General features: G+C 37.7%; 2 protein-coding genes across 3 annotated transcripts in view; one reads left to right on the top strand and one right to left on the bottom strand.

The window, feature by feature from the left end:
- Positions 1-2048, bottom strand: part of LOC134812031 (uncharacterized) — a 63190-nt gene extending 61142 nt beyond the window's left edge. For both annotated transcript variants that reach the window (XM_063819216.1, XM_063819217.1), the window contains exon 1: positions 2039-2048. The gene's annotated coding sequence lies outside the window, so the exon portion shown is untranslated. The remainder of the gene's footprint in view (positions 1-2038) is intronic.
- The window catches only part of LOC134812033 (ras-related protein Rab-8-like), a 50582-nt gene that overhangs the window by 6467 nt on the left and 33075 nt on the right, over positions 1-11040 (top strand). The window lies entirely within an intron of this gene.

The raw sequence follows: 11040 nt of genomic DNA, 5'->3' as shown, positions 1-11040 counted from the left end.
TTCGTGCCCCTCCCTAAAATTGAACAAATTAGGAGATTTTAAAGAATACGCCGGTAAAATCTCTAAAAAAGTGTGTATCTAAAGCAAAACGCGCAGTTTTGCTAGTACTTTAGTTAAGTTTTCGAAATTGTCCCACATTCAAACGACGATTTGGCGCCCCCTAAGACGGCGCCCCCCTGCACAGCGGGGTCAGCAGGGCCTTTCGTTACGCCACTGAAGTTCATTCAACACTTGTTTGCCAAATGATGCAATGAGGGTCGGTAGGTTGGGTTGGAGCCCATCTCTGCAGCAAAGGTCTCTGTCATCTTAAATGTGGTACACCTTTGCCATATTCTGTAAAGAGCACATTTATCATCAGACGTGATTCTGCGCAAGTGGTTGGGAGTAGTATCATAATCAAGATCACCAGCTTCATGTCGATTTTGCCTCATACTGTGGGCCAGCCCGCACAAGTTTGTGGCCACAATTTGCAGCCAATAGCCACGAATGATTTAACAAATAAATAAATAGGTCTCGCGATGTGAGACAAATGTTGATTGTAGTCCAGATAGTTTTCTTTGGACTTGTTCCAGATGCTGTAAGAAATTTATGGCCCCAGTCTTCCTGATTTTTGTTTCGGCGACTGAATCGTCGATGGGCCGGCAAATATTTGTTGTCGAGTAGTGTTGAATACTCATATTAACATGATTATTGATTTAATTTAGGAATTGTATATAAATATCTTTGACCAAGTTTAATTGTCAATGAGAATGCACCCCAGCACTAGGCGCGTGCGGCGGCTTTGATGTTAGCGGCTTGTCACGTTATTGCGGCACTGCGGCACTGCGGCACACGTTTGCGGCACTGCGGCACACGCTTGCGGCACTGCGGCACACGCTTGCGGCACTGCTTTACCTAGCCATGAGTCTACGCATACTGCGTGACGCGCTTGTTTCACAACAGAGAGGGCTCTGGATAAAGCAACGGCACTGCGGTTAATGCTTGCGGCACTGTAGCAAATGCTTGCAGCAATTTGTGCACTAATCAATATTTTACACCTGCGGCAATCATTTCTGGCACTTTTTATATTGTGTATTAAAAGCACATAACAGTTAAGAAGGCTGGATGGTATTTAGATTTCGACCGTTCTGTGTACATTTGTAAATGCTGATTTCGATTGTAATGGTAAGTATTTAAAGTTAAGTTACCGGGCCGCGTTCAGCCTGTCATTCCGCCGAATCTCTATTCAGCGGATATTTGTTCGTTTATGAACATAATAGCCTGGGGTCCCCAGGTAAAAGTTAAAGTGCACAGATTTGTACCTCATACGTCAAATCTTTGTATTACATATTATCTTAAATCTTTACAATTACAAATTACTTTATAAAACCAAAACCTTGTAGCGCGATGCACTACTGGGTCGAGCGCGCGCATCCAATAATGCTTCTCGTATGCAGATCGGCGAGATGCGAAGGATTGACATCGTGAATCAAACCAAAACCTAACTCAAATCCTAAAACATAAACAGCTCAAATATTGTTTTATAAGCCTGCCATGCCATGCCACGTGCGCGCGTTTGAAAAATTGTTATTTTCTCATAACTCACCAATACATGATTTTCAATTTCATGCTCTGTAATAACAAATGACAAACAAGCTGTTGTATAACCACTACACACTAATATTTGCGCATTGTTTTAACGTAGTTTGATCGTAGCGAGATGCGTTACTGGGCCGCGCCGCGCACTCAATTATGCTTCTCACAACCACAGTTAGATCGGCGAAATGCGCTACTGGACCTCACTGAGATGCGAACTGCGAAGATCAATTGACATCGTCAATTATGTATTCTTCGCGTGCTTTTAATGGATACATCAGACGATAGCATTTTTGATTAATTTATATGATTAATTGACGATGTCAATTCATGGCAGCTCGGCGCGGCACAGTAGCGCATCTCGCCGATCTAGCCAGTGAGAAGCCTTATTAAGTGAAAAGCCTTATTAAGTGCGCGGCGCGGCACAGTAACGCATCGCGCTACAATTTATATGATTACATTGCAAATTATTTAATCGCGATTATGAAGTTTGAAAAAAGTTATTACTACAATCAACAATGCGCGCAATTAAGGGAATTTGCTTTTGGTAAAAATATAACTGTGATTATCAAAATTAGATGCTTAGGATTTAAAAAACAGGGTTTTTAATCATTTTATTTGAATGTTTACAGTTTGTGAAACGTTTTATTAACAAGAATTTCGCCGCGGTTTAACCATGAACCACGCACATCAATCTTCCCTACGATGTATTTGTATTTTGTAGTTGTACCATCAATTGTTTCGAGTGAAAAGTGTGACCGGAAAAAGTGCATTATATTTACATACTATGTTTTTAATAAATGAGTGGGATTCAAGCATGGTAAAAATTGACGATTTATTTGACCAATGTAGCGCCGCGCGCATCAACAATAAATGAATCCAGAAAATTTCGGAAAATAACTTTGCGAAGGAGGAAATTCACTGTAATTAATTAACACATGGCTAGCGTCGCGCGCAGTATAACAAACGCTTCCAATACACATAATCATAGGGGAATGGTCTATATTGCGAAGGAGCAGACTTTTGTCGTCAACGTAGGACCGTTGGGCCACCTCATATATATATATCCAAACTTATTTCCTACGATCTTTTTGCCTTCGGCAAGAGTAGGGAAAAAATATAAGTATTCAAGAAAAATTAATTCTCATATTATTCTTATGAGTGTCATCCTTTGGTAAAATATTGATTACAGATGATTTAGCTTTATCATTTATCAAACATCTCCCATAGTCTGCTAGTAATTTTGACCAATGCCTTCCATGTCATCTTCCATAAGAACAGTCCTACTACTAATGGAATCAACATAATTGGTCCCTTTTAAGATGTTTTAAGATAAAGACCCTTTTAACATGTTTCTTATCCTCCTTTTGAATTAATTATCTGGCGAAAGTCTCTTTTTGCACTTTGTTTATTAGAGCTTAGCAATGCCCCACTAAGGTCTCTGAACATGCTACTACTAATGTATATATTATCTATAGGCTGGTTGCTGATAAGCACCTGTCATGGATGAACTCTTAACTCGTCTTCTTGATAAGCTGCTGGAGTTTGAGATTTTTTCATATGGGTCATGGTAGTTGTCATTGCACATGTTGGTTGGTGTACTTGTTAGTCTGGGGACAACAGGTTTGATCAGTCTGATTGTGATACTGATCCTTTTGTCTGTATAAGATGGTTGAGTACAGATTTCATGTCTGTAATGAAGCTGGGATTTTTTAGACATGATACAAACATCTCCATGCTTTAGATCTAGGGCAGACACCACTTTTCCTGTTTTAATTTCTGTGAATGAACTGCAATATGAGAGTTTTCTTCGGTGCATTCTTCATTATCATTATGGGAAGGCATGCATTCTGTCCCAGTACTATAGTAGTTCAGGAGAGCACTGTTGTAATAATAATTCGGGGATAAGACGTCACGATGATCAGACACACAAACTTTGATAACAATAACGAAGCAATACTTCATTATCAAGACGAATTATGAATAACCTCGAGCATTTTTACAATACTATTACTAAACACCTCAGTACAACTTCACTGTCATTTTACTGATTAAAGATCTGTGCGCATTCCCAACATTAAACTCACGAATTTATCTTTTAGTACTTTACAACCCCGTACAAATGCTACACATCCTTAATCAGTAATTATAATCTCTTGTTATAGATCACGATATTATATATTTTGATAGTTTGAAAGTTTTCGTTTCGTTGAAAGATCAGCAACATTGACCCGTCACTGTGCATAGGATACAGCAATGCTGTTATTGTGTGTGGGACGAATGATCTCCGGACTGAGAACTTGAAATCTCCTAACGATGTTCATCAACTAGTGGATATTCTCCACTTGAAGCTACAACAGATCCAGACTATATGCCCTCGTATTAAGATATTTGTTACCGCTGTGTTGCCTTCGCGATTTCCCCGCATGAACATGAACATCATCATGTTCAACAGACTTGTCTATGATATGCTTGAGTCAAGCTTCGAGCAAAGCGTGTGGCAGATCGGTGTCTATCACTTCGTTGATAACAATGGTCTGCTTGCCATGAACTTGACCAGAGATGGGGATGAGATACATCTTGGCAACCGCGGTCTATCTAAGTTTGTGAGATGTGTTAAACATTGGGTGTATGTGCGTGAGAAACTTGAGAGAACTAGACAGAGGAAACCTGGTCAGACAGTGGGATAGTAGCTTACAAGAATTATACCAGATCCCATCTTACACCAGTTTTTATCAAAATACCCTCCCAGATAAGAAAAAGGGCACTGGGGTTGCGCTTTATGTCTCAGACAACCTTAACACTGTTGTCCTAGAAAAGTTATCCTACTGTACTGTAAACATTGAATGCTTATTCGCCGAAATCACTGATAGCACTGGTGTTGGGGTTGTCTACGGAGTTGTATACCGTCCCCCTAGTGGCTGCCTTGAGGCTTTTTGTGAAATTTTACAAACCATTGCTAAGCAGATATCCGGCAAGCCCTTTCGTTTGCTTGGCGACTTTAACTCAGACCTCTTCAAAGTTTCGTCACACAACCAGTTATTTGAAGACACTATAATTAGTAATGGTTTGTATCCATCCATCTCAATTGCTACCCACTTCCGGCCTAATTGTAAAAACTCGTGTATAGATAACATCCTAGTTAGTGATATTGATAATGTTTTGCTCTCTGGTGTACTTCAGGATAGATTAAGTGAACACACGTTCATATTCTCCTTCACCTCAACCCCGGCCCCAAGAAATAAGAACAATGAAAAACATGTCCGCTACTACGACTACTCAAGTACCAAGCTTAAAAATTTTGTTTCTGACCTTGAGGTGAAGGTGAATCAGCTGTCCCAATCTTCAGATTTTTGCGAATTTGTCGATTGCTTCAAATCCACCCTTGACAAGCACTGTAAATTAGAAGTACCGAAAACGACCAAAAGAACACCAAAGCTTAATCCTTGGATTACAGATGGAATCATCCTCTCAATTGACAGAAAACATGAGCTTTGTAAAGAATGGTCAGATACAGTAACAAATAAAGATCCATCTGGCAATGTCCTTCTTTATAAGATATTTAGTGACTATCGTAGGATGCTTAAGGGTATCATAAAGGCAGCCAAACGCTCCTATTACTGTAACGAAATCTATAAAAACATTGAAAGCAGTAAGAAAACTTGGCAGATAATAAATGAGCTTAGGGGCAAAAGAAAGAAAACAACCAAACCACCTTTCATCATCAATAATGAAAGAATCTCGAACCGGAGAGCTATTGCCAATGGTTTTAATTCCTGGTTCGTATCAATTGCTCCCAAGCTCAATGAAACTATCACAACTGACTTGTCTTCTGGTATTCCAATTCTCCCCATGAAAACATTCCATGACTTCCTTAGCCCTAGTAACTCTCGATCTATTATGTTAGAGGACAGCACTCCTGAGGAGGTTCTAAGAATAATCAAAGAATTCGAGAATGGAAAGGCCAGTGATATTCCCATAACCGTTATTAAAACTTCGTCCCACGTTATTGCACCAATTATCAGTAGATACTTAAACAAGCTTATGTCAAATGGTATATTCCCTGATATACTTAAGACTGGCAGAATCACACCTGTCTTCAAAAAAGGTAATCCAGAAGAAATAGAAAACTACCGTCCTATATCCACCTTGTCCATATTTGGCAAAATATTTGAGAAAATCATATATTCTAGGATTTATTCGTTTGTCAGCTCTCAGGGAATAATATCTAAGACTCAGTTTGGTTTCAGGCAATCGCACTCAACCTCCCATGCAGTAAACTACTCTGTTGACCTCATATCTAAGCACATCAAATTGAAGCACCATGTGTTAGGCATATTCATCGACCTCAGCAAAGCTTTCGATACTATAGATCACTCAACATTACTTACCAAACTAGAAAGGTATGGCATCCGTGGCGTGGCAAACGATCTGATCAAGAGCTACCTAACTAATCGATTTCAGTACACTGATGTTGTAGGAGAAAAGTCCGACCTACTTCCAATAAAATTTGGGGTTCCCCAGGGGTCAATTCTCGGACCCCTTCTATTCCTACTTTACATAAATGATATCTCTAATAGCTCTAGCTTGGGATCGTTTGTCACCTTTGCGGATGACACCAACATATTTGTTGTTGGTAAAACTGCACAAGAAGCATATGAACGCAGCAACGCCCTACTTTCAAACCTTCAAACATACATGCGGGCTAACAAGCTTCACATAAACATGTCAAAATGCTGCTACATTCACTTTAGACCTAAGTCACGTACTGAAGCAAACGTTGAAGAAGAATTCATAATGAATATAGACAACTACCCCATCAAAAGAGTAACGTCAGCTAGATTTTTAGGAGTCGTCATTGACGAAAATCTAACATGGGAAGAACATATAATAGCCCTAAAACGAAAGCTTAACCATGCCACCTCAACTCTGTGTCGTCTACGCTGCTCCCTCCCAGAATTTCTCCACAGACAGTTATACTACACTCTTTTTGAATCCCATCTGTCGTACTGCATATCAGCATGGGGTGGGGCAGCTAAAAATCGTATAAGCTCAATATTCACTGCACAGAAGTACTGTCTGAGGGTCTTGTTTGGTGATAGAGCAGCCTACCTGGATAAATTCAAAACGTGTGTTCGAACCAGACCATTTACTGACCAGAAACTTGATAGTAAATTCTATAAAAAGGAGCACACTAAACCTCTGTTTAAAAACAACGAGATACTCACTGTACAAAATCTTTATACTTACCATAGCTACATAGAATTATTCAAGATCATGAAGTTTTCTACTCCTATGTCTATGTACGAAGAGTATTCTCGTTCTTCCAGGAAACCAATGCTTATTATCAATAAACCGGATCCCCCAGACAACCATAGTTCACGAGGTCAACGAAAATATGGAATATAATAACCCCTAACCTTAAAATCTTTGATTGTTCTGTTAGTATTTCTTGCCTGAAATCCAAACTGAAATCTTCACTACTTTCCAACCAGCATTGTCATGCCGTGTATGACTGGACAAATAAAGACTTTGATATTTGTAACCTTAAATTTTCGTAGGCTCCTGCAGGGATTCCACCTGACCTCCAAAATTTCATGACCAAATCGACATACTCTGCCAGCGTATTCCTCTGTCAAGTTAAATGTGATGTGTGAGTGAGTAAGTGTAGTGTAAAGAGATCCTATTTTTATATCCAATTTGAATTCTAATAAAGACCCTAAGCATTATGATCAAATTTTTAGTACAATAGTTATATCAGGGTTGACATCTATGATTAATATTATAACCCAATATTCATTTCTTTTTCTCCCTTAAATTTAAACCCCCGGCCCCCATTGAACACCCAAAATACCTACCGTCCTTAATAATCGTAAAGACCATTTGTTACAAAATAGCTGCTAGAATAATGCATGCCAAATATAATTCCCTCTTACACCCACAAATTATAATGCCTTCCTATCAACGCCTCTAATTTGGTCATTAATCAACCAGACTAGCGTTTTGGTGTGTACAAAAGCTACCAGCCAGTACATTCCTTGCCCCGCTAGTTGATTGTCAAAAAATCATACAGCTCAGAACAAACGGCCATTTACCACTAAGAGCATTATATGTTTTCATTTGTTTAAATTTTATGCTGTAAAATGTGCTAAAACTTTGATTATTTGTTTAATTGATTATTTGTTTAATTGTTATCTTTAATGTAACTATATTATCTAAATATAAATTGATAAAAAGTATAATTAATAAAATATGTTCAATAAAGTGTGTTTATAATTATGATTTATGGTACATTGTTATTTATCATATTTATATTTTAGGCTGTAACCTTATTAGTTCAATGGAATAAACCTAGCATGCCTTGGTTGCAGCATCGCTTCACTTATAGGTGCATATAGGGCCCGATGTAACTGCTACGATCAGTTTACTGGTCAACTGGTGTTTCGGTGTCCCTAATTTTGTTTACACTCAGTCACTTGTCAAGGCATGTAAAGTCATTCGGCGATATTTTCTTTGAAGTAAAATGATGTATTTGTGTAACAATTTTAAAGTTTATTGATAAAAAAATTTGAACAGATAACAGCTAGATAGGACCGATGTTGTATTTCCCTCGTGACTTCCCCCATTGTACAATGTACACATATATGAGAATTCCCCAAAATTAGCTGTTTCCCTATTTTGAAACTGGTGGCTAAAATCCAATTCTCTCAGAAAGATGTCTATGGAAAATTTTTGAAACGGTGCCTGATCAATGAGTTCGACAGGTGGTATGGTAATGTCAGGGCTTTCGTCATGTACACTTAAGACCACACTAGATATGGGTGTTACATCTAGTCCAGTATAATACTCGCCACTCCAGGGATTGACTGAGCCTGTACTCCCACTGATTTGATTTTCTGTGTTGATGGAGATAATAGACTATGGTGCTTCAATGATGCCATCACTATTGATTAGCATGAAAGATTCAGGCATCTTTCATTCACTATTATATTCAATCTGATCGTTTTGAAGTTCTGAACTGCAACATTTGAACACTTATCCAGAAATTGATAATCTATTGACTGATTGGTACTTTAATGTAACAACGTACCATTAATCTCTGCTATTCATTGAACAACGTCTGACTTAATATGTATTTAGTATTAAACAATCCAGTAAGTTATCTTTTCATGTACGCGTACGCTGCACACTGTAGTTAGTAAATGTAAACCAAACTTTTTCGATCAGCTGCGCGCAGAACCAGTGTTGCAAAGTAAAAATTGTGTATTTTTGTACATTTTTGAGTGTAAATTAATTTATTAATTTATCACTTGTACACATATCACAAATTATTTTATTGTAATAAAACCACTTCTGTGAAATGGTTATTCTGACTTTAAATATTTGAACTAAATATAATTTGATTGTGGGTATAAAATAAAATTTTGTTTTACTAAAATTTTGTTTTACTATAGTCTGAGAAGTTTGAACAATGTCTTCTAGGATGGTTACTTTCCGCTCGAGAAACTTGATATGAGATTTGAGTGCAGTACAGTTTTTGCAGTTTTGATCACATTTGCTTTTTGTTTCTGGATTCAAAGAAATCAATCAATTATTCAAAATTTGTTAAGAGATGGTATATTTTATGATAATGTTGCTGCCTTGTTATTCAATTCTTAATTAAGTATAAATATCACTTTCAGTGACTGCTATTAATATGATTAAAGATTTATAATCTACTTATATACCATTGTTAGATCATAAATGGATGCTGTACAACTGGATAATCATCTGAACGAGAGGAAGCTAACCGGGAAAACGGAGACAAGACGTAGAAATAATATGAAGCAACAAATTAAGGTTGGTTGGTGCAAAACTATTAGAAAATATCCTTTTCTGTCCATCTGTTTGACGTTTTGAGTTTTTTGTTGTTGCAACCCTGTTATGTAATTAAATAAGTAATTTGTGTATATATAAATAACAAAAATTTCAGAGATTTTCGAGCCGACCTTATTACGTAAATGTGGCACTTGCAACACTAACATATGTAACATGTGGCACTTGCGGCACTTACATGTGGCACAATTATATGTAATGCTAGTGTAACCGTGCCAACAGCCGGGACTTCGCTATCGCAGATAAAATAAAAAAGTATAAACCCGCTTATTATTATATCCGAAAACACACATTACATTTTCGTAATTAAACAAATGCCAAAGTAAGAAGTTTCTCAGGAAACAGTCTGCAATTTAATTATGAGTACCCCTTACGTACCTAATACTAATACTTGATAGGCAATCTTGAGGTCCCCTGCTAAATTACCTAATTATATAGCAAATCTCTCATGGGGGGAAAGAGAGCGAGAGTGGGAGAGAGGGAGATTACGTGGGTCACAAAATGATCAATTAAACCACTCACCACCGGCCGATTTAAAAATCCTTAATAATTTGGCTTCGTCAGAGTTCTGTCGAAACTATACCGAAAAAAAAACAATTACTCTAACCGTTTTCTTGATTAAGCCTCTCGGAAATTCCATGCAAACGAACGAACACACATCATGAGATTATCAGTATAGATGTGACACTGCAGCACTGTTATGTGGCACTTGCAACACTATCATATTATGTAATATATTGAATATGTGGCACTTTAAGATTTTAGAATTAGAGTGAAACATTTGTGGCATTATTATTTGGCACTATACTATACTCTTTGTAGTATGTACTAGGTATGCCCTAAACAAATGTTAAAATTATGCAATGAGAGCTCAGCTTAGCTTATATGGCTTATTATAAATCAAGAGGCTTGCATATAATGAACATATTGACACGGGTGCAGAGTTGAGTCTGTACGGAACCTAGTAGTTTCAGATCCTTGTTTAACTTGCCGTACAGCAAGGTCATCCACTACTTTAGCCCGGCGAGGCACATAACTCCCTCTACAACTCCATGACAAATGTTTCATATATACTAGCCGAGTTACAAGAATATATCCTTGTGTTTGAGAAGAGCTCGTTAGAACTGCTTCCTTTCCCTTCAGTATCCCACAGTCTCTCGAGCTTTGTAACTGCCAGAGAACTCTCTTAAACAATTACTAGACTCGGTGATTATAAATCAAGAGGCTTGCATATAATGAACATATTGACACGGGTGCAGAGTTGAGTCTGTACGGAACCTAGTAGTTTCAGATCCTTGTTTAACTTGCCGTACAGCAAGGTCATCCACTACTTTAGCCCGGCGAGGCACATAACTCCCTCTACAACTCCATGACAAATGTTTCATATATACTAGCCGAGTTACAAGAATATATCCAGGTTGTGTTTGAGAAGAGCTCGTTAGAACTGCTTCCTTTCCCTTCAGTATCCCACAGCGTGGAAATAATTTGAGAAACTTTTTTTTGAAAAAAAAAGAACATAAAAACAATTGAAAAAGGTTTTTAAACCCTACCAAAATGAAAACTGACACAACACCCCAAAAATTTTAAAAT

Source organism: Bolinopsis microptera, chromosome 2, assembly GCF_026151205.1.
Source record: "Bolinopsis microptera isolate Bmic1 chromosome 2, MBARI_Bmic_1.0, whole genome shotgun sequence".
Lineage (NCBI taxonomy): Eukaryota > Metazoa > Ctenophora > Tentaculata > Lobata > Bolinopsidae > Bolinopsis > Bolinopsis microptera.
Note: the sequence above shows the minus strand (reverse complement) of the source record. Positions and strands in the feature narration are given on the sequence as shown.